General features: G+C 40.5%; 1 protein-coding gene across 1 annotated transcript in view; it reads right to left on the bottom strand.

The window, feature by feature from the left end:
• Positions 1 to 24,115, bottom strand: part of PIGM (phosphatidylinositol glycan anchor biosynthesis class M) — a 44,987-nt gene that overhangs the window by 18,849 nt on the left and 2,023 nt on the right. The gene's annotated exons all lie outside the window — the stretch shown is intronic.

Genomic DNA, 24,115 nt, shown 5'->3' with positions numbered 1-24,115 from the left:
ACAAAGGATCATTGTAGAATACTATGAAAAATTATATGATGCCAAATTTAACAATCTAGAAAAAAAAAACAGATAAATTCCTAGAACTATATAATCATCCTAGACTGAGTCACAAAGAAGTGGAAAACCTAAATAAACCATAAGTATAGAGAAAATAGAAGCAACTATCAAAAACCTCCCCAAAAACAGAAGTCCAGGACCAGGCATTCATACTAGTGAATTCTATCAAACATTCATAGAAGAATTGGTTCCTATGCTTCTCAAAGTCTTTCAAAAAATAGAAGAAGCAATACTTCCTAACACATTTTCTGAGGCCAATATAAACCTCATATCAAAACCTGGCAAGGACAATACAAAAAAAGAAAATTACAGACCAATATCTCTAATGAATACAGATGCAAAAATCCTAAACAAAATACTAGCAAATCAAATACAACACATTAGAAAAATAATATATCACGATCAAGTAGGATTCATTTTCAAAGCACAAAGATGGTTCAACATATGAAATTTGTCAATATAATACACATCAACAAAACAAAGAACAAAAATCTTATGATCCTATCAATAGATGCAGAGAAAGCATTTGATAAGATACAACATCCCTGGCCCTGATCAGTTGACTCAGCAGTAGAACGGCAACCCAGTGTTGGAAGTCCCAAGTTCAATTTGCAGTCAGGGCACACAGGAGAAGCAATCACCAGCTTTCCTACCCCCTCTTTCTCTCTCTCTCTCTCTTCCTCTCCCACAGCCATGGCTCAAATGTTTAAAGCTAAGGTGGTCCCAAGTGCTGAGGTAGCTCCAGGTCCTCAGCCTGAGGCACTAAAATAGCTCAGTTTCTAAGCAACGGAGCTACAGCCCAGGGGGCAGAACATCACCTGGTAGGGACTTGCCAAGTGGATTGCATTCAGGGTGCAGGCAGAAGTCTGTCTCTGCTTTCCTGCCTCTCACTTAATAATAAATAATAATAATAATAATAATAATAATAATAATAATAAAAGATACAATATCTCTTTATGTTCAAAACACTCGATAAAATGGGTATAGAAAGAAAAATACCTCAATATAATAAAGGCATATATGACAAACCATTGGCTAATATACTAAATGGTGAAAAACTGAAAGTTTTCTTCTAAAATCAGAAATATGACAAAGCTGCTCACTCTCTCTATTTCTATTTAACATAGTGCTCAAAGTTTCAGCCAGAGCAATCAGACAAGAGAAAGAAATAAAAGGCATTCAGATCAGAAAAGAAGAAGTAAAGATTTCACTTTTCGCAGATGACATGATCCCATATATAGAAAACCTCAAAGACTCCACAGAAAGACTATTAGAAACAATAAATTAATATACAGAAGTCTATTGTTTTCATACACACCAACAATAAAACTTTGGAAAATGAACTAAAAAAAAATAATTCCTTTTAGAGTTGCAGCAAAAAAAAAAAAAAATCTAGAAATAAACTTAATAAAGAATGTAAAGGATCGCCTGACCAGGCGGTGGCGCAGTGGATAGAGTGTCAGACTGGGATGTAGAAGACCCAGGTTCAAGACCCCGAGGTCGCCAGCTTGAGCGTGGGCTCATCTGGTTTGAGCAAAGCTCACCAGCTTGGACCCAAGGTTGCTGGCTTGAGCAACGGCTTACTTGGTCTGCTGTAGCCCCACGGTCAAAGCACATATGAGAAAGCAATCAATGAACAATGAAAGTGCCACAACGAAAAACTGATGATTGATGCTTCTCATCTCTCTGCATTCCTGTCTATCCCTGTCTCTGACTCTTGCTCTGTCTCTGTATAAATAAATAAATAAAATTATTAAAAAAAAAAGAATGTAAAGGATCTATGTACTGAAAACTACAAAGCATTATTAAAAGATATTGAAAAAGACACAATGAAATGGAAAAATATTCCATGTCAATGACTTGGAAGGATCAACATAGTTAAAATGGCCATCTTACCCAAAGCAATATACAAATTTAATGCAATTTCCATCAAAATTCTAATGTCATTTTTTAAAGAAATAAAACAAAAAAATCATCAGGTTGGTATGGAACCATAAAAAAACCTAAATAGCCAAAGCAATCCTGAGAACAAAGCCAAAGATATTATTACTATACCTGGCTTCAAATTATACTGTAGAGCCACAATAATAAAAACAGCATGGTATTGGCAGAAAAACAGACATACAGCAATGGAACAGAACTGAGAGCCCAGACACAAAGCACATATATATGAACAAATCATCTTGGAAAAAGGAGCCAAAAAAACATAACACAGAAAAGAAAGCCTCTTCAACAAATTATGCTAGGAAAATCGGAGAGCCACATGCAAAAAAATGAAACTTGACTACAATTTGTCCCCCTGCACAAAAAATAATTCAAAATGAATCAAGAACCTAAATATAAGATCTGAAACAATAAATCCATAGAAGAAAACATAGGCACTACACTGATGCACCTTGGCCATAGAGAATAATTTATGAATTTGACCACAAAGGCAAGAGAAGTGGCCCTGGCCGGTTGGCTCAGTGGTAGAGTGTTGGCCTGGCATGTGGGAGTCCTGGGTTCAATTCCCAGCCAGGGCACACAGGAGAAGCACCCATCTGCTTCTCCAACCCTCCCTTTCTTCCCCTCCCGCAGCCAAGGCTCCATTGGAGCAAAGTTTGCCTGGGCACTGAGGATGGCTCTGTGGCCTCTGCCTCAGGTACTAGAATGGCTCTGATTGCGGCAGAGCAATGCCTGAGATGGGCAGAGCATCGCCCCCTGGTGGGCATGCTGGGTGGATCCCGGTCGGGCGCACGCGGGAGTCTGTCTGACTGCCTCCCCGTTTCCAACTTCAGAAGAGTACAAAAAAATAAAATAAAATAAAATAAATAAGAATAAAAAGGCAAGAGAAGTAAAGGCAAAAATAAATGAATGGGACTATATTTTTAAAAAGTGACAACAAAACAAATAGGCATCCAACTAAATGGGAGACGATATTTGCAAACAACAGCTCCGATATGGGGTTAATATTCAAAATACATAAAGAACTCACAAAACTCAGCAACAAACAAGCAAACAATCCAATTAAAAAATGGGGAGAAGATCTGAACAGACACTTCTCCCTAGAGGACATACAAATGGCCAACAGATATATGAAAAGATGCTCATCTTCACTAGCTATTTGAGAAATGCAAATCAAAACTACAATGACCTCACACCTGTTAGATTGGCTATTATCAACAAGACAGGTAACAACAAGTGTTGGAGAGGCTGTGGAGAAAAAGGAACCCTCATTCACTGTTAGTGGGAATGTAAATTAGTACAACTACTATGGAAGAAAGTATGGTGGTTCTCAAAAAACTAATAAAAGTACCATATGACCTGGCAAACTCAAAAGCCCCCAAAACTCAAAAACATTAGTATGTAAAGACACACACATCCCCATGTTCATCTCAGCATTGTTCACAGTGGCCAAGACATGGAAACAGTCAAAATGCTTCTTGATAGGGGGTTGGATAAAGAAGATGTGGTACATTTTTCAATGGAATACTACTCAGCCATAACAAATGATGACATAGTATCATTTAGGACAACATGGATGGACCTTAAGAATATTATAATAAATGAAATAAGTAAATCAGAAACAAAGCTAAAAACTGATTTTACATATACGTGGGATATAAAACTGAGATTCGTGGACTTAGCTAAGAATGTGGTTGTTACCACAGGGAGTGGAGTTTAGGGGAGGGGGATGTGGGTGGTGGTTAGTGAAAAGATGTAAAGAGGGGCAAATATAAGGTGATTGAAAATGATCTGCCTTTGGGTGATGGGTATATAACATAATTGTTCAAATTCTGTGATATTTATCTGAAATCTATGTACCCTTGTCAATCAATGTCACCCTATTAAACTTAATTTTATAAATAAATTTTTTAAAAGTTAAACATTAAAAGAATTTGCATTAAAGCTATCATGATTATTATTCAAAAATCATTAAGAAGTTTTAGGCAAGTGTAATAAGGTGAGAAAAAAGAATTACAAAGTATATACTGGAAAAGAATACAACATTTTCAATTTTACATTATATAATTACTTGAAAAATCAAGTAAATTAAATGAAAAATGTACTAGAGAGTTCTTATAATGTGACCAATTGTAAAATTATTATACAAAATTTCAAAGTAGTGATCACAACCTAAAATGCCTTCAGGATAACAAAAATGAAAAAAGCAGACTGATGAGGACCTACAGGAGGCAACAGCTTCCCAGCTCCTGTCCATTTTTGTCAAGAGGACAAATGAGACCAGTGTTGCAAGATATTCTGATTTTTCAAGAAATTTGTGAAATCAGATTTTTGTATAAAACTTTCTTGTTTTTATTTGCAGATAACTAATGCAAAAAATGTATCTGAACTAAATATATCCATAGGCTAGATATGACCATGGGTCTCCAATGTGCAAATTTTGATAAGTGCTTTCCTATATAGTAATATGAAAATATGTTGGGATAAAATGTGCATTGAGATAAAACTTAAGTAATAAATTTCTACTAGTGAGAGAGACAGACAGAGCCAGACAGAAAGGGAGAGAGATGAGAAGCATTAACTTGTAGCTGCGGCACTTTAGTTGTTCATTACTTTCATATGTGCCTTAACCAGGTGCTCCCAAGCCAGTAACTCCTTGCTTAAGCCAGTGACCATGGGGTCATGTCTACGATCCCACGCTCAAGCCAGTGACCCTGTACTCAAGCTGGTGAGCTAGCACTCAAGCCAGTGACCTCAGGTTTTCAAACCTGGGTCCTCAGCTTCCTAGGTCGACACTCTATCCACTGCGCCACCACCTGGTCAAGCTAATTTCTATGTCTTGTGTTACACCAAATAACACAGTGGGTAAAGATTTAAATGTAAAAAATAAAAATAAGCAAGCACTAAAGATAGATGATGATGATAGATAGGTAGATGATTGATAGATAGATAGATAGGTAGATAGATAATGATATAATGTTGGGCGTGGTTTCTAAAAATAACAACAAATACAGAAATTATAAAAGAAAAAGATTGACTTCAATTACATATTTCTTTAACCATTTCAGGTAAAAAAAAATAAAAGGCCAGTAGTAGAGTAGAAAAAATATTTAAAACATAGAGAATAGATATTCCTATATTGAGAGACTGGTCTTACAAATCAATAATAAGGACCTTCAGGAAAATATCAAGCAGAAGATGTAAAATATAAGTCACAAAATAAGAAATCACAATAGTCAATGAATATATGATAAAAATTCAACTTCACTAGTGATCAAAGAAATACAAATTAAATCAAGGATACAATGTCATTTTTCCCTATTAACTTTACAAAGATTTCTTTGTTTCTGAGGTCTAGTGTTGACAAAGATATTTATGTTGGTAGAAATATATATAAATACAACTTGTAGAACAAGGTTTGCCAGAATCCTTTAAATAAGCATCCTATTTCTAGAAGTTTAGTCTAAGGAAAAAAATATATGTGCAAGGATTTCATATATATGCATAGAATTTAATATAATAACAGACCACAAAAACAAGGTAATGCAAAAGCTGATTGAAAAATACCTAAATTAATATATTCATATTGTAAATATTTTAACAGTCATTAAAATCTGAGCAAGTCTTGAAAAATATTTATTATTGAAAGATATTCATAATACATCGCTAAAGGTTTTTTAACACTTTTATTTTAAATTAAACTTTAACATTATTTAATTTTAAATTAGTGACTCTAAACTACACAGTATATGTAGATATCAGAAAAAATACACCCCAAGTAGTTATCTCTGGATTATGGAGTTATGATTATTGTGTTTCCAAATATCCTTTTTTACCACTTTGTCTTTGTTTTTCTATAATGAACATATAATTTAGTTAACAAGGAAGAAAAATTCATTTTTAATCAAAAAAATAAAGCTATGATCCTCAGATAGACTCATTGATTATTATTTAGCTGTATTAAAGAGAGCTAAATGTAATTTATATGAGTTAGTTTGAGTATATGTGTATGTATAAATATATATACTGTATATAATCAGCAAGCTTACCATTCCACATATGTTTTGCTTGGACTGCTTAAAATAGTCATATGCTAATTGATGGTAAAAATAGCCACCTCGGCCCTGGCCGGTTGGCTCAGCGGTAGAGCGTCGGCCTGGCGTGCGGGGGACCCGGGTTCGATGCCCGGCCAGGGCACATAGGAGAAGCACCCATTTGCTTCTCCACCCCCCCCTTCCTCTCTGTCTCTCTCTTCCCCTCCCGCAGCGAGGCTCCATTGGAGCAAAGATGGCCCGGGCGCTGGGGATGGCTCCTTGGCCTCTGCCCCAGGCGCTAGAGTGGCTCTGGTCTCGGCAGAGCGATGCCCCGGAGGGGCAGAGCGTCGCCCCTGGTGGGCGTGCCAGGTGGATCCTGGTCGGGGCATGCAGGAGTCTGACTGTCTCTCCCCGTTTCCAGCTTCAGGAAAAAAAAAAAAAAAAAAAAATAGCCACCTCAGAATTATGCAAAATGCCCAAAGAGAGCATTAGCAGGCTTTAATACTTTGAAAATTTATATTGCAAATAGGCCATAAAGTAGATGGTTTATCCATGACAATTAAATACAGTTCATGAACCTCATACAAATATTTACAGGCCCAGAGAGAGATTTATTAGCAGACTTGGCCTTCCTTCCAGGCCCAATTAATAGTGACTTCTTACCGGCCACTACAACACACAGAAAGAGAAGCTGGAGTCTGCCAGTGGTTTAGGCAAGAAAAAATGTGGAGCTGTGAAGGGTGTGGCATTTACTAAATGAATCTGAAAATGTGTTCATACACAATGATGCTAGTGTCCAAATAAACTAAGTGGTATATGCAGAACCTACAAATTTAAGAGCCCATGCTTTAAAAACAAAAAAAATCATTTCTCTGACCTAACTGACCACTCTTTTCCTTTGCCTATTGCTGCCCAGCTAGATTTCCTACTGTGGTATAGAGAATCACCTATCTGATCTTGGACCCTCTATAACCTGGATTGAGGAACTTCAGTTAAAAAGCCCTGAGTGTGAATGCTGATGTGGATGTAATCCCCTGCTGCACACACAGAGATACAGGTTTCTTGGATGCAAACACCAAGAAACTGTATGAGTAACCTTTGTGCAAACATAAAGGAATGCATGTGAACAGGCTTTAGGAAATTAGCTTAGAGGTTTACAGATTGCTTCCCCTTTGTGCTTGTTAATCCTTTTATCACCTGATCGCCCTCCCCTGCAATCCTGTTACCTTTGCTCTGCTTCTGATCAATAAAAGCTCTGGGAGCAGAGGACTCTCTGGGAGGTTAGTCTCTCTTGACTGCCTCTCCCTCTTGTCTTGACAACAGTTTGTGTCTTCAGTAGTTTCTCCATGCAACACTGGTAGTTCCTAGCAGGCTGGAGGACTACAAGTGGTGAACCTCAATGTGATTGAGTGGAATCTGTGCATGAAGAGTTTAGCAGCTGCATCCTACAGAAAATTCTGGTAAGAAACAGTCCCTACTCACCTTGAGGAAGGGGCTGACACACGTGGGTCAAAGAGAGGTTTCAACATAGGTCAAGAGCTCACCAAACAGCAGTGTATTTATGTTAGGAACTTACAACAATTGCTCTACACTGCTCAGTGTACTGTACAGCCTAAAGCATTACAGCAACTCTTACTTGTAGGAGAGCACTGCCCATGGTCCCTGATAAGGGGACTTTAGATGTACAATTATGGGAGCAAGTAAAAGTGGTTTGAAGAAGGATTAAAGGTTCCTGTTCCTCTTCTCACAATGTGGAGTTTTGTTTGCACTGCTTTATATCCTTTGCATATTCCTGAACAGAAAGTAAAAGTGGAATCACAGCACAGTCAACCTGAATCACTGGTTACCACAGCAATGAAATTTGAGGAAGTTGAGAACAAAATAGCTTTTCCTTCTCCCTTGCCTCCCAAGGAGCCCTAAGTTCCCCCCTATCCTCCTCCACCTCTTCCCCCAAACCTGGGAAGAGTCATACTTCTTCCTTAATGGAAAATTGTCTCCAAGAAGAATTAATGTTAGGAGACCCAGATGCTATTAAAATTACAGCTTTCCGTTATCGTACAACAGGGACAGCAGGTCCATAAGAATTTACCTTATTTTGTATTTAAGGACTTTTAAGAGTGTTCAAGTGATGGAGCTCAAAGCCCATTTACAGTGGGTATGGTAGAGGGCCTAAAAAATGGATATGATATGACCCCTAATGATTGGAAGGTTCTAGTAAAAACTTTAGTTTCCCCAGATGAATATATACTGTAAACATGTTACAGGTATCCCTTATAATCCAACAGGATAGACCTGTATTGAACATGTTCACCGCACCTTAAAAACCTATCTTAAAAAAAAAAAGTGCCCTGGCCAGTTGGCTCAGTAATAGAGTTTCAGCCCAGTGTGTGTTTTGTCTTGGATTTGATTCCTGGCCAGGGCACACAGAAGAAGCACCCATCTGCTTCTCCACCTCTCCCCTTCTCACCTATCTCTTCTCCCCCCATCCCCTGCAGCCAAGGTTCAATTAGAACAAGTTGGCCCCAGGCGCTGAAGATGGCTCCATGGCCTCCACCTCAGGCACTAAAAGAAAAAAAAAAAAAAAAGGCTCTGACTGCAAAGGAGCAAGGACCCCAGATGGGCAGAGCATCACCCCCTCCTCCACTAAAATAATAAAAGTTAAATTTTAAAAAGGGGAGTCCCCATGGACAATTAGAGTCCCTGGAGATTGATTAGCTGTGACCTTATACTCCCTAAACTTTTTGAATCTTGATAAAGGCAATTTCCCTGCTATTGAACGACATTATTCCAAAACAACCAAACAGTTCTCTCAGGACCAGCAGGTATATGTTTGCAGTTGGGAACCTGGATCTCCATGGGAAGAAACTTATCCTGGTTTTTTTTGTTTTGTTTTGTTTACAGGGACAGAGAGAGAGAGTCAGAGAAAGGGATAGATAGGGACAGACAGACAGGAACGGAGAGAGATGAGAAGCATCAATCATCAGTTTCTCATTGCGACACCTTAGTTGTTCATTGATTGCTTTCTCATATGTGTCTTGACCAAGGGCCTTCAGCAGACCGAGTGACCCCTTGCTCGAGCCAGCGACCTTGGGTCCAAGCTGGTGAGCTTTTTTTGCTCAAGCCAGATGAGCCCACGCTCAAGCTGGCAACCTCGGGGTCTCAAACCCGGGTCTTCCACATCTCCGTCCGATGCTCTATCCACTGCGCCACCGCCTGGTCAGGCCCTTATCCTATTTTAACATGAGGCTGAGGGTCAGTTTGTGTTTTCTTACCTACAGGAATGGAGTGGATCCTGCTCTGGAGAGTCAAGATACTTCATGAACACCCAACAATTGGTCCTGGAAATACAACTCCTGACACTGAATACAACACTAGGATCAATGAGTTCTCATGGCATTCTTTGCCCTACAGTTCACATCTGTCTCCTTCCTTAAGAAACAAGGAAAGAGGAGATGCAGGGAATCACCTATCTGATTTTGGACCCTCTATAACTTGGATTGAGGAACTTCAGTTAAAAAGCCCTGAGTGTGAATGGTGATGTGAATGTAATCCCCTGCTGCACACACAGATTCTTGGATGCAACACCAAGAAACTGTGAATGACCTTTGTGAAAACACAGAGGAATGCATGTGAATAGGCTTTAGGAAATTTTTTTTTTTTTTGTATTTTTCTGAAGTTGGAAACAGGGAGGCAGTCATACAGACTCCCGCATACGCCCGACCAGGATCCACCCAGCATGCCCACCAGGGGGCGATGCTCTGCCCATCTGGGGCGTCGCTCTGTTGCAACCAGAGCCACTCTAGGGCCTGAGGCAGAGGTCATAGAGCCATCCTCAGCACCCGGGCCAACTTTGCTCCAATGAAGCCTTGGCTGCGGGAGGGGAAGAGAGAGACAGAGAGGAAGGAGAGGGGGAGGTGGAGGGGTGGAGAAGCAGATTGGCGTTTCTCCTGTGTGCCCTGGCCAGGAATCGAACCCGGGACTCCTGCACACCAGGCCGACGCTCTACCACTGAGCCAACTGGTCAGGGCCAGGCTTTAGGAAATTAGCTTAAAGGTTTATAGATCCCCCCCCAATCCCTTTGTGATTATTAATCTCCTTATTCCCTGATCTCCCTCCTCTGCAATCCTGTTGCTGTTGTTCTGCTTCTGATCAATAAAAGCTCTGGGAGCAAAGGACTCAGGAGGTTACTCTCCCTTGACTGCTTCTCCCTCTTCTCTTGACAACAGTTTGTGTCTTGAGCAGTTTTTCCATGCAATACTGGTAGTTCATGGTAGTTAAGAAACATCTGTAATCTGTAACTTCCAAACATTTGTGTGTCTGTCCCATGTGACTTCCCCACTAAGACATCTGACATCTCAAAATTGATAGGTCTATTCTAAACTCTTTCTTCCTCCCTAAATCTACTCCTCTCATTCTTCACATCTCAATAAACAGCATTACTATCCTCCTAGCTGCCCATGCCAAAAGCCTAGGACCCATTTTGAATTTTCCTTTTCATCTCAACATCAAATTCTAAGCAAGTCCTGTCACTGCTCTCTCCAAAACACAAAAATACATGCTAAATCCACCCCCTTCTCACCACCCTGATCCAATCCACCATCACCTTTTATCTGTATTGCAATAATCTTCTGCTCTTTCTAGAACACATTCCCCACTGAGTGGCCAGAGTGATTTTTTAAATTTAATTTGTATGTGTTTAAAGCCCTCTAGCAGCTTTCTATTGAACATGACAGGGCAAGGGGGACCTTGACCTTCTCACCTCCTATAGTCTTCAAGGTCTGTGAATGCTCTTCCTCTGCTTCCTACTCCTTCAAAACTGTTCTAAATCTACAAAGTTCCTCTTTCTATTTCTAGGTCCCCAAGTTTATCCTATACAGCAGTGGTCCCAAAGCCCCGGGCCACGGACCGGTACTGGTCCGTGGGCCATTTGGTACCAGTCCACAGAGACAGAATAAATAACTTACATTATTTCCATTTTATTTATATTTAAGTCTGAACAATGTTTTATTTTTTTTAAATGACCAGATTCCCTCTGTTACATCCGTCTAAGACTCACTCTTGACGCTTGTCTCGGTCACGTGATACATTTATCTGTCCCACCCTAAAGGCTAATCCGTGAAAATACATTCTGACATTAAACTGGTCCGTGACCCAAAAAAGGTTGGGGACCACTGCTATAGAGAGCTACTGCACTTTTTGTTTCCTTTGCCTGGAAATTTCCCAACTCAAATCCCAACCCATACAATATTAATTCGTGTTTGTTTGTTTGTTTGTTTGTTTGTTACAGAGACAGAGAGAGGGAAAAGGACAGACAGACAGGGAGAGAGATGAGAAGCATCAATTCTTTGTTGCAGCTCTTTAGTCTCCTTAGTTGTTCATTGATTGTTTTCTCATACTGCCTTGACTGGGGGGCTACAGCAGAGCAAGTGACTCCTTGCTCAAGCCAGCAACCTTTGGGCTCAAGCCAGTGACCATGGCATCATGTGATCCCACGCTCAAGCCAGTGATGCCGCACTCAAACTGGTGAGCCCGTGCTCAAGCTGGATGAGCCCATGCCCAAGCCAGTGACCTCAGGTTTTCGAACCTGGGTCCTCTGAGTCCAGTCTGACACTCTATCGACTGAACCACTGCCTGGTCAGGCTAATTCCTTTTTAAAATATTAAAGAATTAAGACTATGCATTGAGGGCACACAGTGCATAACTGACAATCAGAAGACTTGGGTACTCATCTCCCACTCTTTTCAAGATATTACATTTACTCCCAACCAATAATGATCATAACTGCTGTCATCAGCAACTGAAGTAGTTTCTTAACTCATGGTTTCCTCTTCTCTGGAACAAGTCCCAACAGTTTGTCTTAGAGATTTAGAGCCTAGACATTGAGATCCAGCTCCAGAGAATAGATCATTGGAGCTGGTCACTTGTGCAAGTCAACTGCCCAATTTCTGCTTTCCCAGACTTTTTTTTTTTTTTTTTTTTTTACAGAGGCAGAGATAGACAGGGACAGACAGACAGGAATGGAGAGAGATGAGAAGCATCAATCATCAGTTTCTCGTTGCGCGTTGCGACTTTTTTTTAGTTGTTCATTGATTGCTTTCTCACATGTGCCTTGACTGCGGGCCTTCAGCAGACCGAGTAACCCCCTGCTGGAGCCAGCGACCTTGGGTCTAAGCTGGTGAGCTCTTTGCTCAAGCCAGATGAGCCCGCGCTCAAGCTGGCGACCTCGGGGTCTCGAACCTGGGTCCTTCCGCATCCCAGTCCGACGCTCTATCCACTGCGCCACCACCTGGTCAGGCTTTCCCAGACTTTTTTATTCAGCTCTTCCTTTGGAGTTTATGAACTACCTAGTATTCTTCGGTAAATCTTTTACCTAAAGTTGGTTTCTGTAACTTACAACTGAAATGATCTGACTAAAACAATGAAGGAGTCCATCTTTTTTTTTTTTTTTGTATTTTTCTGAAGCTGGAAACGGGGATAGACAGTCAGACAGACTCCTGCATGCGCCCGACCAGGATCCACCCGGCACGCCCACCAGGGGGTGATGATCTGCCCACCAGGAGGCGTCGCTCTGTCACGACCAAAGCCACTCCAGTGCCTGGGGCAGAGGCCAAGGAGCCATCCCCAGCGCCCGGGCCATCTTTGCTCCAATGGAGCCTCGCTGCGGGAGGGGAAGAGAGAGACAGAGAGGAAGGAGAGGGGGAGGGGTGGAGAAGCAGATGGGCGCTTCTCCTGTGTGCCCTGGCCGGGAATCGAACCCGGGACTTCTGCACGCCAGGCCGACGCTCTACCACTGAGCCAACCGGCCAGGGCCAATTTACTTTTTTAGATTTTATTTATTCATTTTTATTAGAGAGAGAGGGGAGAGAGAGAGAGAGAGGGATAAATAGAGAACAGGGGGAGGAGCAGGAAGCATCAACTCCCATATGTGCCTTGACCAGGCAAGCCCAGTGTTTTGAACCGGCGACCTCAGCATTCCAGGTCGACGCTTTATCCACTGCGCCACCACAGGTCAGGCCTGAAGGAGTCCATTTTAATTACCTACTCTGCTTCCTACAACTCAGCCTCTCAGAATCCTTCTTTTACTGAAGACTGTTGGCTATTTCAAGGCAACTGTGAAATCCAAAGCCAGCATTGATGTTGATATATGTAGAACAATTTCATATTCATCCTCTCCCCACACACACATACACACACTCACTCCTATATCCTTTCCAAGTCCTCTCATCATTCTTTGTAACATTTCTACAGCACCCATCAGGCTAAATTCTACTATGCTTTGGTGGTTGGTCACAACTCATCTCTACACTGCATGCTCATCCATGTATATAAAGGAACCTCATGAACACATATCAACAAATCTAACTCTGTAAAAGAATCCTCTATCTCCTAGGAGAAACTCACTTTCTTTGCCTTTCCTGGGTTGTTTTATTTCTATTTCACTGTCCTCATTAACTAAGTTTCAATCTACAGAGCAGTGGACTTCTTCACTTTTTGAAGGTGACCCCTCTGATAAAGGCTACAAACATTTCCATACAAAAAAAATACACATATACACACACAGGCACACAAACAATTTTGCATGCAACGACAGTTCTTGTTTTTTAGCAATCAAAGAACTAAGGCACTGCAACTATGAATTGATGCTTATCTCTCTGTCTCTCTTTCCAAAAAAAAAATTCTTGTTTCTGATTTTTTTTTTAAAGAGAGGATGAGAAGCATCAACTCCTAGTTGCTTTCACTTGAGTTGTACATTGAATTTCTTGTACATACCTGACTGGGGCCGTGCCAGAGTGTTCTTTTGGTCAAGCCAGAAACCTTGGATTTTTCCTGCCAGTGACCTTCGGGCTCAAGTTGGCAAGGTTTGAGATCATGTGAACAATCCTCTGCTCAATCCAGCAACCTCAGGGTTTTGAATCAACGACCTCAGCATTCCCAATCAACACTTTATCCCCTGCGCCACTACAATTCAGGCCTTGTTTCTGATTTCTCATTAACAATCAGTTTGCTAGGAATAATACTTCTGTGACATCCCTCAAACACTGTACACACACTACCATTATTTTTTTTTTTTATTTTTTTCCATTTTTCCGAAGTTGGAAACAGGGAGGCAGTCAGACAGACTCCCACATGCGCCCGACCGGGATCCACCCGGCATGCCCACCAGGGGGCAATGTTCTGCCCCTCTGGGGCTTCGCTCTGTTGCATCCAGAGCCATTCTAGCGCCTGAGGCAGAGGCCACAGAGCCATCCCCAAGGCCCGAGACATCCTTGCTCCAAAGGAGCCTCGGCTGCGGGAGGGGAAGAGAGAGACAGAGAGGAAGGAGAGGGGGAGGGGTGGAGAATCAGATGGGTGCTTCTCCTGTGTGCCCTGGCCGGGAATCAAACCCGGGACTCCTGCACGCCAGGCCGACGCTCTACCGCTGAGCCAACCGGCCAGGGCCCACACACTACCATTAATTCCCATCCTTCTTTAACACCTCTGCTGCCAGAGGTGTTAAAAAACAAAACAAACAAAAAAAAAAAACCTGCTTCCTCTTTCTTAGAGTTTATTGTGCTGAGAAAAAAATAATTAAAAGGTAAAGCTTCTGTAATAAGTACAGTTACACTTATGAGTCATTAAAAGCTTCCTCCATTAGGACAAACATTTCCCCCAAGGACATTTTACATTTTCCTAGATTACAGTTTATGTCACATGGGCAACATTTTAAATGCTTTCTCTTACGGGAAGGCATTCTTGCCCTAGCTGAGCTTAGGAAACAGCCAAGTCTTAGCAGCAGCACAATTATCAAGAATTTTTTAAGTGGGTTATTTCCCAGGAAGATTGTCACAATAATTAATCATTCATTATTTGTTGTCAATTTCTGAAGGTGACATTTTTGTCTGGGTTCCCAGGTTCTAGAAATGTTGTCAATTCGAAACCTGTAGCTTCTTTCATACTAATTCTACCTTCTAATTAGAAAATAGGTATTAAAATGTTGGACCTTTCTGGGTTGCCTTGTCCAAGCTAAACTAGAGTCTGCTGAGAAAATGAAAAAGTGGAGAAGATGGAAAAAAGAAAGACAGGGTGGATGCAGTGGAGAAAGGACCATAAGATTGGAGGCAGATCAGATATTGGAAAGGAAAGTCTTTTTTTTTCTCCGAGTGCCAGTGGCTCATCAGCTTCCTGGTGCTTTTATTTTGTTAATTTATTTTTTAATACAGTCAGCATGGCTAGAGCAGTGTTTCTCAACCTTTACACTATTGGCATTTGAGGCCAGATAGGTCTTTGTTGTGGGAGCTTTCTTGTGTATTATAGGATGTTTAGCTTCATTCCTGGCCTCTACCCACTAAATGCCAGTAACACCTCCCAGTTGTGACAACCAAAACTGTCTCCAAAGTGGGGGGTAAGGAGGGGCAAAATTGCCCCTAGCTGAGAATCACTCAATAGAGGAAAGGTTCATAGTCAGACAAATTTAGGTTCCAACCCTAACTCTATCCCTTATAAGCTTATGACCTTGAAAAAATACTGTTTATCTGAGCCTGTTCCGTTGTCAACAAATAATACTTACCTCAAAAAGTTTTGATAATGAAGTGAGATAAAAATGTGTGAAGTTTCCCAGTAGGTGTTCAGTAAACATGTTCATTCCCGATTCCAGCTTTATTTATTACATAAGTACTCAAATATTTATTGAGTACTTATGTTGTATAAGGATATAAACACAATTCTTGTCCTCCAAGAGCTGACCTTGAGAGAAACGAATAAACAGCTCTAACAGACAACTTGCATTAACAGAGTTTACCAAAACTTACACAATTCTGGCTCTATTTTTCTGTTTTTAATATATACTTAATCTCTCTCCGTAAGTGCACCTTGCATACTTCCTGATAGAGGAAGGGGCCTGTGAGTGGGGTCTTGAAAAATGAGTAGCAGTTAATCAGAAAAACAGATGCATACCAGGCAGAAACAGAATTAGCAAAGGCTTAATAGGGTGGTAATTTCAGGAAACTTTTACCCAGAGTACTACAGTGAGGTTGAATAGGAAGAGTCAGTACAAGATGGAGGATGCTAAGAAATTTAGACTTTTTCTTAAAAGTCACAAAGTCCTCTAGGATGCTTTTAACAGGATGGTGACAGGATCAGATCTGCTTTGGAAACACTCTGGCAGCAGTGGGGAGGATAAATGAGAGGTGAAATGAAGGGCAGGAGAGATGCGGGAAAAGCAAGACAACCAGTCAGAAGCTATCCATTCCAGATGAGAGATAATGAGGGCCTGAACTACAGACTTGGCAATGATGATGACAAGATGCCAGAGGCTCCAGGGACATTGAAAGGTAGAACTGACAGGACTTAGTAACTGATTAGATGGGGAGAATGATAAGAAGTGAAGAAGAAGGAATAAAAGGTGATTATAAGATCCTATCTTAGAAAATGGTGGATACTAAGGGCATTTGGAAATGACAGGCACCCAGAAACTGCTCCTTTTTCACAACTGCTACCATTAACTGTGCAAAAAAGCCCACTATCTCCAGCTCTCACTTGACAGATTTGTGTACAACTCAATTCAACAAACCTAGAAGAGTATGGGGAAGACCCAGAAACTCAGTGACATTAGTTACACCTGTCCATCCTTGCTTTGTTCTGGGGAAGTCCCAGGCAGATAATAACAATAAATAAGAAATAATCACTGCCCCTAAGGCACTCACAGTCTAGATGGCAAGACAAATGAGAAATTACAGTACAATATAATCTGTGATATATCAGTACTGAATCAAGGGCTGTTTTATGAAGGTCATCCTTAAACTGAGTAGGAGACATGGAGATGAAAAGACTGTTTCAACCAAAGGCATGAAGAGGTGGTATCATTTGATATGACTTCAGGGTGGGGTGAGGTGGAAGGTGAAGATAGAGACACAGAGCCAGATCGTAAAAGGTCTTGTGAGCTAAGGATTAGCAAAAGTATAATTAATCACCAAGTGATTTTTAGTAAGGAAGTTTCAAAGCCCCCACAACTTACTCAGTAAGAAAGAAAAACAGGTAAGATAACAACATCTCAGCACCTAATAAGGCATTTAAAATTTTTAAAGAGTTTCAGCAAAACTTGATTTGAATTGAGCATGTCAAACTGGAAGTAGCTAGGAGTGGTCCACCTACCGGAGCTAGCGGAAGGACTTCTATAAAGATGGAGGCAAAGCGAGGAAATTATTGGCTATAGGTTAAGCTGTTGCAGTATTTGGGAAAACTGGGTTGTTGGTGATTAGTTGTCTGTTCTTAGGTTTATATTTTTTAAGCTTGAGGCTTCGGTTTGCTTGTATAGACTGCTGAGATATTAGAACTACCTCGGTCCAATAGCCTCCTTGTTTAACACTATGTACTAGCTAATCCTTGTTGGATTAGTGAAGTGCTCCCAACTACATATGTATTTTACTCTAGCCATAGTCACACTGAGTTATTATCACCTTTCCATGTGTCCTCTATTAAATGCTGTTGAGTTCCTTGAAGCCAGGACTGTTGTCATAGTTATCCTCATACCCCCAGCCTAACTTAGTGTCTAGCACAAAGTAAGCTCTTAATAAGTGTTTACTAAATGAATGATCTGTTGAACAACTTCTTCCTGAATTTCTTGCCTTCTGGGGTCCATAGCATCATTTTTCACCATATCTAAATGATAAGGGCAGTACAGAGAAATAGAGTGATAAATTTGGCTCCCGAAAATCTGCATTCTGGTACTGTCTCATGTACTGATTCTGACCTTCGGCAAAATGCATATATTCTGAGCCTCAGAGATTCTCATTTGTAAAAATTGAATTTTTAAAAGTCCTCATGTTACAAAATAAAGTATTTTGTAGCACTGCTCAAATATGTTGTTATATATATTTTTTATCTTCCTTACAAATTAACATGTGCTCAAAAGTCAGAGAAAAAAGTAGGTTGGGCCAAAAGTTATTGTTATTATAGGCTAGTAAACAAGCTAATGTAAACTGTGTTTTTCAACAAGCATTCATGTTGTTCCACTGGATGCTGTGAATTAAATCGTCTGTTCCTTGCTTACACCAATCAGTTATACTCACCTTATTGCTATATTTTGAATATGCCAAGTTCATTCCTCTCTCAACACCTTTGGACTCTTCACTCAGAAATGTATGCTCTTCCTCCAGATAGCCACATGAATGTCATATCTTCACTTCTTTCATGTCTCTGCTCAAATGCCACCTCAGATCCTTCTCTAAGTACTTTAAAACAGCACCTGCTCCTCTCCTCACTGCCATCACTTTCTACTTCCTTAGCTTATCTTGCTTTTTTTTCATTATGACAATCACCACAATCATGTATTTGCTTATCCTTTGTCTCTCATGAAGATATAAGCTCCATGAAGACAGAATGCCTCACAGCTGTGTCCACTAGAATAATGTCTGGTTTCCTAAATGACATTTGGTAAACCAATGTTTTCCACTGTAATCACCTGTCACTATATAAGAACTTGCAAAATACAGAATTAGAAAGCCTAGTCTTGCCATTAACAACGTGTCTGCCCTTGGAAAGTCACTTGTTTCTGAGCTTCCATTTTCTAATCTGTAAACTAGGAAGAGTATTATCCTCTACTTCCCCATTTTAAAAATCACAAAATTGTTGTGGAATAAATTTAAAGTCTCATATAGCATATTTTTAATAAGGTATGTTTCTGACTTTAGTGTTAATTCTTCAAGAACCTGGACATTGTCTTATTCATCTATTATAGGACTTGGCACAGTACCCAGATCTATACATAATTGCCAAAAAGAATAGACAAGTAGAGAAAATTGAAAATTTCACTTGTGAAATGAACTGAGCTTCAAATATTCATGCTCTAAATTATTTCTAAATGGTCACTATAAGTGTCATTTCATTTTACATAGCATACATAATTAGAAAAGTGAGCAGTTAGAAATATTCCCATTTAGTATGGTTTTTGTTCAGGATAACAAGTATGAATGCTTGTTTTGACTAAATGAATGGGTCTCCTGGATCAACGCTAAGTGAACATTTGTGCTACTCTGATGATTCTGATCCAGGAACAAAATATGTGCTTCCATCAACAAAGCATGAACCCTTGAATGACCCTTCAACACATAGAGAAAAGAAATGCTGTGTAATTTAGGGCCATGAGCCAAACTTCCACTCATTAGCATTAGCTAATGCAGGGGTCCCCAAACTTTTTACACAGAGGGCCAGTTCACTGTCCCTCAGACTGTTGGAGGGCCGGACTATAAAAAAAAAACTATGAACAAATCCCTATGCACACTGCACATAACTTACTTTAAAGTAAAAAAACAAAACGGGAACAAATACAATATTTAAAATAAAGAACAAGTAAATTTAAATCAATAGACTGACCAGTATTTCAATGGGAACTATGCTCCTCTCACTGACCACCAATGAAAGAGGTGCCCCTTCGGAAGTGTGGCGGGGGCCGGATAAATGGCCTCAGGGGGCCACATGTGGCCCGCGGGCTGTAGTTTGGGGACCCCTGAGCTAATGTATAAAATGAATACACAAATACAAAATTGTTAAGCCAGAAGCAGGCATCTGATCAATCTACACATACATTTTCACATATAACTATCTTTTCAAAGAACCAGATCAAGATTAGAAGTAATCAAGTTTATAGCAACAGGTAGTTATCTGATAAGGTGCCAACGAATTGCAAAATTGTTAACATTAGTATTTTAAAAGGAAGAGTCAGGCCTCCTTACCCCTCCTTTCTGAGGAGAAAAAACCCAGAGAAAGAGATTAAAGGGGCAAAAGTTAGTAACTAATCATAGTTCTCTAGAAGGATAAAATTTATCTGAAAACTTCCTCTTCCCCATCCTTAACCCTTTAGGAGACTATGTTTACATATCTTAATTAAAATTCCTACACTGATTCTAACTCTTCCTCCCCTCCTAGAGTCCTGAGAGTGATATATACCTCTCCAGGGGCAGTCAACCTTTTTATACCTACCGCCCACTTTTGTATCTCTGTTAGTAGTAAAATTTTCTAACTGCCCACCGGTTCCACAGTAATGGTGATCTATAAAGTAGGGAAGTAACTTTATTTTATAAAATTTATAAAGCAGAGTTACAGCAAGTTAAAGCATATAATAATAATTACTTACCAAGTACTTTATATCGGATTTTCGTTAAGTTTGGCAGAATAAATCTTTATAAAGCTTACTATAGTTAAATCTATCTTTTTATTTATACTTTGCTTGCTCCGCAACCGCCCACCATGAAAGCTAGAATGCCCACTAGTGGGCAGTAGGGACCAGGCTGACTACCACTGCTCTCGACAAAGGGATCACGAGCCCACTCCCCTTGCTTGAAAAACCTGCATTCTGTAACATTTTATATGCTTTCTAATAATCATCCCTTTTGAAATTCTTTATATGTATAAAACTTGTAAACTAAAGCAAGCCTTTTATTAGGTTTTCCTAATAAGCTAGCCCCAACACTTTTAGCGAAGGTAATTTCATTTAGCTTCTCTCCTTATCCTAAGCTAAACATTCTGTAGCGACAGCAATGGGGGTAGAAACTAGAAAATTTGGGAATGTTTTTGCCGGGTAAGTAAAACAATTATCACTACTGTGTTATCTTGTGGGTTTGTTTGGGGGTTTTTTGCTCATTTAATATTTACGTAGCTGTCGCCATCTCAATTTTACACATGCGAAACCTCAGAGCTGGTTAGATTTGAGGTGAGCCATCTTGTGGTCTTGATGTGTAAGAATGCTTTTTCCTTTTAATAGATCCTATAGATAGATGTTGTAAGCTTGTCAGTAATTGACTATTGCACCATGCTCTCCCTCCTTACCCACCCCAACCAGTACTTGATTTTATATAAAAGAAGGTTCAGAACGGTAAGAGGGCCTACATGATTTCGGACTGTGCCCCATGTAGCTAGCTAGCCGGCTAATTAATAAACCCTCAAATTTCTTCTGTAGCCTGCCTGGTGTCTCTATGTAACACGCAGATTGTCTCTGCGTAACCCACAAATAGCAGTACTTTGTAACAGTTAAAACAATTATTTAGTATAAATCCAGGTTCTTATCCTATATCCATTAGGTTAGGGGAAAAAACGCTTAAGTCTAGACTAAAAAAGGAGCTCCTTCTTTAAAGACTTGTAAACAGATGTTAAAGCTAGGGAGGCAATCGGGAATAGCTTTGTAAAGCCAGTAGCCACGGCCATCCTGACAGCTGCCTGGCCCATGCAGGTTCACATAGGATTCGGACAGACGGTAATGAAACAATGAAGCTGAGAACTGGTGGGCCATTACCTTTAATCCTAGCTTGCACCCGGCAGGCAAGTAAAAACACACACTAGGCTCCAAAACCCACTCATTCAGTACTCACAAAGCTACTGACTTATCTGAGTTTCCTAGAATCAAAGGTTTCTAGCTCACCAGACTTATTCACCTCTGTTCCCCATCTCCTTCTCTCTGCACAAACTCTGCACAAACTGGCTTCTCCTTCAACACTCCACCATCTTGGCTGCTTCTCCTGGCCTCTTCCACGCGGTCTCTCTCTGCTCTCCTCTTTAATGCTAATCTCAGGAACTGAGAGAGAGCAAGCTCCTGGTCTGCCCATTTTATAGTGTAGAAACCAAAACCTTTAATCCAATATACAAAGAAGTCTCTGACACAAAGTCACTTATCTGAGGCATAATGGGATTCCTCATAAGAGTACACCACCCCACATCATGCAATCAGTCAAGGGTGTGGGGAAAAGCTTAGTCTTAAAACTAATAAGCCTTAGGCTATAACGACCCGGCCTGCATACAAGCCTGTCCCCCACACCCAATACAAACTATAAGCGAGCAAACATATATATCATATTTAAAAACTTATTTGAGGCCCTGGCCAGTTGGCTCAGTGGTAGAGCGAAGGCCTGGCGTGCAGGAGTCCGGGGTTCGATTCCCAGCCAGGGCACACAGGAGAAGTGCCCATCTGCTTCTCCACCCCTCCCCCTCTCCTTTCTCTCTGTCTCTCTCTTCCCCTCCCGCAGCCAAGGCTCCATTGGAGCAAAAGTTGGCCCGGGCACTGAGGATGGCTCCATGGCCTCTGCCTCAGGCACTAGAATGGCTCTGGTTGTGACAGAGCATTGCCCCCTGGTGGGCATGCCGGGTGGATCCCGGTCGGGCACAGGCGGGAGTCTGTCTGACTGCCTCCCGGTTTCCAACTTCAGAAAAATACAAAAAAAAAAAAAAAAAAAAACTTATTTGACCAACAAGCCTGTTCTATATCAGCACAAGCACTTTGGATATTATCACCTCATTTAATCTTGAAAATTCTATGAGAATTATATTATCATCCCATTTCACAGATCAAAAACTAATTTATCAAGATAAAAGAATCTTGCCCAAAGCCACACACTGGGATGTGAGCCTAAGCTATCTAAATTTGAGCTCTCTTATACCATGCAATCAGTCCAAGTCATGAATTTTACTTGTATGAATGCACACTGCAGAGCAGGAGAAATTTAACAACGTTATTAAATTATTCACCTTCTAAAATCACAATCATGTCTGACCTGTAGTGGTGCAGTGGATAAAGCGTCAACCTGAAATAGGTCGCTGGTTTAAAACGCCGGGCTTGCCTGGTCAAGGCACATAGAAGAAGCAACTATGACTTAATAGTTCCCGCTCTTCCCCCTCAACTCCCCTTTCTCTCTCTGTCCTTTCTCTAAAATCAATCAATAAAATCTTTAAAAAATAAATAAAATAAAATCACAATCATAAAATCAAACTCACCTAAAATCTACTAATATTCATTTTTACAACATAGATAACATTTGATTAAATTAATTTCTAGTTGAAAAATATTTAACAATCATAAAATTAAAAACAAAGGGGTATAAGAGAACAGTAAAATGTCCTAATAGTTTGTGAACATCAAACATCAAAATATGCTACACTGCTCACAAAAATTAGCGGATCAGGGACCATGCAGATACTCCAGTACTTTCTGCCCTTTGTACAGTGCATTTTCACCAATGAAACAAAAGCTGGTTTTGCATCTCATTTGCATAATCAAACAACTTTCTTTGACTTGTTATTTGCTTTCCTGATGTTCTCATATTATTTTTCACTTTATGTCTAAAAGCTATACTTTAGGAACATTTTGTGAGTTTTCACAGCTATCAGCACGCTTTAGAAAGAAAGCGGGTGTTAAAAGATATGACTGCTTCAGACAGCAGCATAGTATAACTGGAACAAATACTTAGACGTTATGTCTCTGACTACACTCCTGTATTTTTCTACGTAAAATCAGTAGCCATGGCCACCATCACAGCTACCTGGCCCATGCAAGTTCGCATTAGATTCGGACAGATGGTAATGAAACAACGGAGCCAAGAACTGGTGGGCCATTATCTTTAATCCTAGCTTGCACCCAGCAGGCAAGTAAAAACACACACTGGGCTCCAAAACCCACTCATTCAGTACTCACAAAGCTACTGACTTCATCTGAGTTTCCTAGAATCAAAGGTTTCTAGCTCACCAGACTTACTCACTTCTGTTCCCCATCTCCTTCTCTCTGCACAAACTGGCTTCTCCTTTAGCATTCTGCCATCTTGGCTGCTTCCTCTCTCCTCCACATGGCCTTGATCTGCTCTCCTCCTCTGCTCTCTCCTCTAATGCTAATCTCAGGAACAGAGAGAGAGCAAGCTCCCGGTCTGCCCTACTTTATAGTGTAGAAACCAAAACCTTTAATCCAATATACAAACAAGGAAGTCTCTGATACAAAGTCACTTATCTGAGGCATAATGGGATTCCTCATGAGAGTGCACCACCCCACATCAAAAAGGGTGGGAAAGGCTTAGTTCCAAAACCGAGCCCCAGGCTACAAGGATCCTGCCTGCCCACAGCCAGCCCCCAACACACATTAATATGATCACGCCTATGCCAAGCAAGAAGGGCAACCAATACCATGACCTGAGCGACTGGCTTCCACGTGGGCAGTGCCATCTTTAACAAAGTGAGCATAATATATTTTATCTGCCCAACATTCTAAAAACCTTTTAATATCAATAATTTCATCAGCCCTTCCATTTCCTAAAGGGTGAACATCAATTACTGAGTCCCCCTTTTTA

Source organism: Saccopteryx leptura, chromosome 2 (genome assembly GCF_036850995.1).
Source record: "Saccopteryx leptura isolate mSacLep1 chromosome 2, mSacLep1_pri_phased_curated, whole genome shotgun sequence".
Lineage (NCBI taxonomy): Eukaryota > Metazoa > Chordata > Mammalia > Chiroptera > Emballonuridae > Saccopteryx > Saccopteryx leptura.
The sequence above is the reverse complement of the archived record's forward strand: the minus strand, read 5'-3'. Positions and strand labels throughout refer to the sequence as shown.